Raw genomic sequence first — 7,761 nt, forward strand, 5'->3', positions numbered from 1 at the left:
TATACATCACTTGCACCTTGTCCTCAACAAGCACAATAAGACAAGATTCCAGCAATATGCAATTTGTATCTCCTCGCCAAATGCAAAAGTGGTGTGTAATGTGGTACATTCAATTAAAAAAACAATCAGTGTATAATGACGTAAATTGCTGCTTAACCACCATAGTACAATGCATCGTTGGAGAAATTAAAGAGATAGTTCACCCAAAAATTGTCATTATTTGCTCACCGTTGTGTTGTTCTAATGCCGTATGCCCATGTTTTTCTTTTTCAGGCCACAAAAAGAGATTTCTTTTTTTTAAATGTCCTGTGCGTGCGTCGTATAATGACAGTATCAACATCAAGCTTTTAAAAAAGATGCAAAAGTATCACATGTGACACGTGCCATATATTCCAAGTGTTCCGGGGGTATACAATAGGGTTTGGCGAGAAACAAACTAAAATGTAACATATTATTTGACAAATACCCTGACATGACCATTGGTATCTGTGCACAACTGCTCGTTTATCTATTGTTTTGTGAATGTTTGTTGGATCTGTGGTTTCGGGAAATGATGAATAGTTGAAAATGACAGAACCTGCAACCGCAGTTGGCTAATGATAATTTTGGGAAACGCACCTCAGAAACTTGTGTTTGCTTGCTCTCTTATATACTTGTAATATATTAAACAGTTTAAAACTACATACACATATTTCCGTGTCTTCCATGATGTTTCAGTAGATGCCATTTTTATAAGATCTTAACTTGAGGGATTTGTCATTTAATATGTGATTCTAAAGTTCCACAGTCAGTCTCTCCTTATCCATGTTTAATATACACGAGGAGCACTATTTCAGTCTAATTAGATTTCAGTGTTGGCAGGGCTGCACAACGTGGTTTCACAGAAATAGAAACCAAGTGATCAACAAAATGTAGTGTTACTTGTCATGGTAACTCCTCATTGGTGAAGATCAGTTGAGCTTGACTTTACAGACCTAAAGGTGAACGATCACTCCGAGGCTCTCATAAACCTTTAGAGCTGCCAAACAAACAGTATTCTGTCTCTCTCTCCTCTCATCCATCATTTGACCCTTCCCTTCAGAGACAGGCAGCGAGATGCGGGACGAGTGAGAGACGAGAGCTCCGAGGCACTCTAAACCTCCAGCTCCCTTCACTGAAGAACCAACCGCCAGAGGAAGGAATTTTCTCTGTCAGTCTGCTCTCCCTTTCCATTCATTTTTTTTGTCCACACCTTCCTCGGGAGTGAGGGTGTCCTGCAAAAATGAGAGAAAGAATAAGAGATGGAAACTTTCAGAAAAGGGCCAAAGCAAATAGTCCGAGTGTGGAATGCTGGGAACACTGATGTTTGCACAGGTCTGAATCAAATTCTCCAGTCTGAATTACTAACAACAGGCAGGCAAAACAAAGGCTTTGGTTGTGACATTTGTTGTATAGTTCATTCGGCTTGGATTGCATGTATCATTAGGTTCCAATAATGTGTTATTTCTAATGTGTTTTCAGCATTGCCACAAGGGCACTATTTGCAGACATTAGCATAAAGTATTTCTCTTCGGGTCAATTATTGTCGTGGTGGAACAACAATATGAAAACAATTTTGCTGAACAAGTTAGTCATAATTAAACTGTCAACCTGTTAGCTGGCTTAGCTGGTTAGCTGCACTAACCTTACGTATAACTGCACTTTAGATTGGGACTGTGCGCTAGCATTCTTGTTTATGTTTGCATACTTGTATAAAATATGTTTCTGGCCTAACACTGACTGTCCTCTTTACATTTGTAAAAACAAACGTCGTGTATCTGCATAAGTCATGTGCAGTCTTTTTAATTTTAAGCCCTTGAAACAACTTTGCAAAAGAGTATTGTTCTTGTGCTTATTTGATAAGATCGCAAAAATGATTGTATCTTGATACTGCATTTTGCAGATAACAAAGTTAGTACAGCATACTTAAAGCTACAAGAGAGTTTGATAGTACATGCCAAAACGGTCGTGGTTTTGGTTAGCTTTTTTTGTTGACATCTATTGAACCCTTTTGCTAAGGGAATTTTTGGTTATAAATAAAGGGCATCTTCAAAGCTTTATGATTACATGTCATGTATGTTTATTTAATCTGATTTTATGATATACGTATATGTGGTATATGATTTAGCTCTTGGACAGTAAATTAATTAGACATTCTATAGTTTACCCAAAATAAAATGGATCACCCTTGGCCTATTCACCAGACATTCTGCTGCATTTTATACACTTCAGCCCAAAGTATACTTTGGTTTTTAAGTGTACGCTGTATACAGTGTGCATACATTTACAGTGTACGTATTTTTTTGTTTATACTTCAGTATTGCTAGTCTGTAGTGAGCATAATCTAGCTAACATTTCTATTACATTTATGTTTGACATAATGTCAGAAAGACATCGGTCCTGCTGCCGTGGTAAATAACAGAGGTGACATTTTACAACACAAGTACATTGTTATATTGTCACAAACTATATCCTAATTTGTAGTGAGCCAGGATCCTTATGCCCAAATTTGTGTACACAATGACTTTGGGATCTAGGGAGCTGGTTGAAACACACTCGAAGGTCTTCAGGATCACTAGAAGAAACTACCAGACAGGTGTGTGGAAGTAGGTTATAGCTAAATCCTGTAGTACATTGACCCTCCAGGAGCAGAATTGGACACCTCTTTAAGTAATCGAGATTTCCTCAAGTTTGCTTCTGGGAATTGAGCAAAGCATTGTTTATATAAGCTGCCACTGCATTGCATGCCTATCTATTTTTGTTATAGCATCAAAATCAGAACCTTAAAACAGATTTGTTTTATAGTAATAATAATAGGAATCCAATGGAAGCCCATTTCCGCCACTGAATAAAAAATAAAAAAGGTAACTGCGACTTTTTATCTCACAATTCTGACTTTTTTTCTTGCAATTCTGACTTTTCTTCTCAGAATTGTGTCATATAAACTTGTAATTCTGACTTTTTTCTCAGAACTGTGAGATATAAACTCACAATTGCAAGTTATAAAGTCAGAATTGAGAGATATAAAGTCAGAGTTGCGGGATATTAACTCACAATTCGGACTTTTTTCTCAGAATTGTCATATAAACGTGCAATTCTGACTTTTTTCTCAGAATTGTGATATAAACTCGCAATTGTGAGTTTATATCTCACAGTTCTGAGAAAAAAAGTTAGAATTGTGAGATAAAAATTCGCAATTACCTTTTTTACATTTTTAATCAGTGATGGAAACGGGCTTCCATAGAATCCTGTGTAAGGGAATCACAGATATTATTGATAGCATTGAATAAATGGCAGTTTGTGGATGTTTGGTCATTGCCTAGACAGTTTAAATGCACCCTTAAAGCAGAAATAGATAAAGGCAGGGCTGTGTGAGTGTGTGTGAAGTGTTATTCCAAACTGTTTAGATAATTGAAGCATTTACACAGTGTGGGCGCGAAACAAGCCATCTGGTTTGATTTACGCCAATATTGCTTTAATTAGTGAGTAAGTGTGAATGTGTGTGTATTTCTGTATGTGTGTTTTAGCAGACGGGAATGCAGCTGTTGTGTGTGTGGACAGATAGCACAAATACATGTTGTATTGTTGGACTTGTCAAGTTTGTTTGGACTTGATACGGTGGATTTAGTTTGATGATGGTTTGGATTTGGTTTGTTGATGGCGCCCGGAGTTCTCTGAGCACTTAAGTCATGTTTTCACTCGGTAGGATTTGTTTTTTGTTTTTTCCGATAAAGAATTGTTTGCGAACAGAAAGGTATCCTGCTAATGTTTGAAAAGCTCTTTGGACTTTGGTTTTCACTTCCTGCAACAGGAACAATGGATTTCTCTATTGGCTGTCAGGCAGTGTTCTGCATCTATATTTCTGCTCTCTTGCGGTGTTCTGCACATGCTATATGTCTTGCTAATTGAAAGCAGCTTTTAGTATGTGAGTGCTGATAGATGTGTATGTGTGTGTGTAGACGGTGCACAGACGGTGTAGACATGGCTAATTTTCCTCCATCCGCATGAGGCTGCTCACTGCTGGATCTAATTGACCCTCTGCCCCTCATCAGCTATTTTTTCTGCCCTTCTCTCCCTCCTCCTCCCATCCTCTTGTAGCTGTTTTGTAGAGATTATACTATATAAGGCTTTGTGTATCATTGTTGTGCGTGCGGAAGCATGCATAGCAGAGTTATTAGTAGCGAACTAAAGTTTAAATCATAAAAACTACAATTTTGTTAATTTGTATACATATATATAAAATACTAAAATAAAAATACAAAAAATTCTAAAGTAATACTGGCGCATAGTTGTTTATTATTTGTGTGCATTTAATAAGAAATGAATAAGGAATTTTACTAAGCCTGTAGCTGCCTGGAAAATCTGTGAAATGACTTATCATACAGTATATTACATACAGTATGTACGCATATAAGCTTTTTTCCCCCTCTCACTCTAGAGCTCTAGTTCAGCTTCCTCTGTGTCTTATTGGACTTCAAACGCTGTGGGCACTGTTAGGAAGGAGAATTTATTTTCCGTAAGCCTCTGATTTATTAGACTGAAAAATGAAACCACAAATCAAACAGATATTATTCCTTCCAGCTTTCGCAGGAACAAGTTAAATTACTAACAGGTCTAGATGTGTATGTCTTTGAGAACGAACGTCTCTGTTCTAAAACATCATAAGGAAGCATTTTAAAGCTTCATGGGGGCTCCCAACAAAAGATACCTTTATTTTGGCCAAATTCAACGCAATCCAAGCATTCATTCTTGACATTTTAAAGATAAGGTAGCAAAATAGGTTGTTTACTTCTAAGGAACAGAGAATCAAAATACTAATAAACTAAATTACATTTTTGGTGCAAGAAACCTTGACTAACATTATAAGTGAACCTCAGCAGAAGAAATAAAATGATAACAGCGTAACCTATAATGACCTTTTTAAATGAACAGAAAACAAACTTAATTTGCTGAAAGAAACTTCAACTGCAGAGAACGAGAGACAGAAGAGGAGTTTGTGTGGATAAAGAGGGGATTGGGGACTATGGGGGAAGACATGAGGAGAGGAGAGAGGGGATTCTGTCAGTAGATAAATTAAACAAAGGAAGCAGCATGTGATGGGTCTCACAGAGACCGTTTGTCTGTATGTGTGTGTCTGTGATAGTGAGAATCTCCTTCTAGTGCATGGGTTTTTCCTCACTGTGTGCATGTGTGGGGGTTTTTTTTAGATTTTTTTTTAGTAACCCTGACTGTGAAATCACCAAGTCTTAAGTTGTGGGGACCTCAGTCAGTAGTTCTCAGCTAGTGTGTAATTAGTTTAGTATGGTTCGCTAACAGCAGGAAAATATGACTACATTAAATACACAGGGGTATACATAATTAGCTTAACATAAAATTAGTCAAAGGAAAATTGCCAGCTTGATATAAACAAATAATATTAAATGACTGAGATCCAAAAGTCACAATGACAGTGTTTGTAATACATGAAACATCTTTTTCTTTAGTGATTTGAGCTTCTATTGGCCATTAGTCTGTGTGTGTGTGTGTGTGTGTGTGTGTGTGTGTGTGTGTGTGTGTGAGAGAGATATATTCTGTAAGGCCAATTTATGTTTTTTAAATGTTTTATTAATTGTTTCCTACAGTTTATGAAGATACACGCATACATACATACACTAAACAATCCTGCATCAACTATTACATTAATAAACACATTTGCAAAAACACACATATAGATATACAAGCTTTATCCTTTCTTTCTTGACAGTATACAAAGTGTACAAAATCTGAATTATGTGGTATACATCAGTACATATTAACAAATGATCAGTAATAAGCAATTTGCTTATGTTTAAATTGCAATTACAAGTGCAGTCAAATAGTAAATCATATATATGTGTTTTGTCTTTTTGAATTGGCATTGTGTTTTGTTTTAGGATCGAAGGAACTAAAACAGAAAAGGCACTGGTAATTTTCTGCCAGAACATTGTCAGTTTTTCAACAATTGTTTTTCTTACAGTATATACAGGATGTTAAAAAATGATCAAAAAGGAATAAATTAACAAAGTAGCTTACAGTTATAAGTAAACACAAATTTAGTGGGCTAGGGTTTTCCAGCTACCCATAGATGACACACTGGGAAATAATTGATCAAAGTGGTGCTGTCCAGACTATCTCTCTCTCACTCCTGCCATCTTTCTCTTTCCAGCCAAAGGGGAGGAATTAGGGATGACAGAGGAAGAGAAGGGAACAAGGGAATGGAAAACAGGAGGCGGGTTAAAAAAGTGATTAACATGTAATTATTGTGCTAGTTTGATTTAGTGTGGCGGTTTTTCCAGAAGATCTCAGGAGTACCACACACACACAGCTCTCATCCTGATTTAATGTCTGAAAATATGCACACACAGTCAGCTGCTATATAGTTCTGTCAGTACTGGAATGATCTCACTACTGATGCTGGTGGTGAATTCAGTGTGTGTGTGTGTGTGTGTGTGTGTGTGTGTGTGTGTGTGTGTGTGTGTGTGTGTGTGTGTGTGTGTGTGTGCGTGCGTGTCCATGTGCGTGTCCATGTGCGTGTGTGTGTGTGAGGCCATTATTTTCTTTTAAGATTTTAGAAAACTTGATGCAAACACTCTATTTGTGTGACCATGTCACATGACCTTTCTACAGTCTGTCCGATAATACACATGAAACATTGCAACATATTGGGGAAAAAATGAATCTTTGAAAAACAGCAGTTTCCAGCAGAAGTGAACACTAGTGGTAATAAAAAACTGTTATTTCAAATGTAATAGAGCATTAGCTTTCTAGTGCCACTCACCGGACATTTCATTTGCCGCGATACATACAAAACAACCAACGTAATAAAATGTTGTCAGATTCATATTGATCTGTTTTGGATAAAACCAAACTCACTTTTAGTGTGTAATATAATGTGGAAGAAGCAATGTAATATTATTTCACAGAAATGTTGGCATAGGCATGATTTCCTCTGAGCCTGTTTTGTAAATATTATAAGTCTAATATTGTAAGTCTAGTGTAATAGAATCATTGATCTCCTATCATCACCATGTAAAGCCAATAAACTACAAACATAACCAGAAATTTGTCCACCACGAAACTTACACCCATTTCAAAGAAAGAATTAGATAATACCACAGTTTTGATTGGGAAATTCATATAAGTGCTTTACTTAAAACAAACATCACATTTCTGCTATTAAACCATCCATTTAACATACCCCATAGGTTAGGCATTCCAAGTGCATTGCTGTGAACACAGAGTTTTTGTTCAAACAGAGGGATTTCAGGGAATTTAAATAATTTTCTGTGGTAAGACCTAAAGTTATCACAGATTGTTGCTTTAAAACTAAAAAGTCTATGCTGATCCTAGAGTGGTCATTCACTTGAACAAGAGAAGCGTTAGTTCATGGTAGTTTGACAGGAGCTTATGTTTCATAATCTTTCTTTCTATCTTAGATATTCATTCAAACACTCACACTAGACATCACACAACATGGTGAAAACTATAAAGAGAGTGTGTTCATTATGCTGTCAGGGCATGTGTGTGTGTGTGTGTGTGTGTGTGTGTGTGTGTGAACACAGGGCGGAGGTTTCATGAGGATGAGTAGATAAATGACCTGCTTTTGTGTCACACATCTAATGGTGAGAGGTCAGCAGTGTGTGTGTGTGTGTGTGTGTGTGTGTGTGTGTGGGTGTGGGTGTGTGTGTGGATTGTTGAGGGTTTTTTGACAAAACCTTTAAACAT

This window comes from Sinocyclocheilus grahami, unplaced genomic scaffold (genome assembly GCF_001515645.1).
Source record: "Sinocyclocheilus grahami isolate Dianchi unplaced genomic scaffold, SAMN03320097.WGS_v1.1 scaffold243.1, whole genome shotgun sequence".
Taxonomy (NCBI): Eukaryota; Metazoa; Chordata; class Actinopteri; order Cypriniformes; family Cyprinidae; genus Sinocyclocheilus; species Sinocyclocheilus grahami.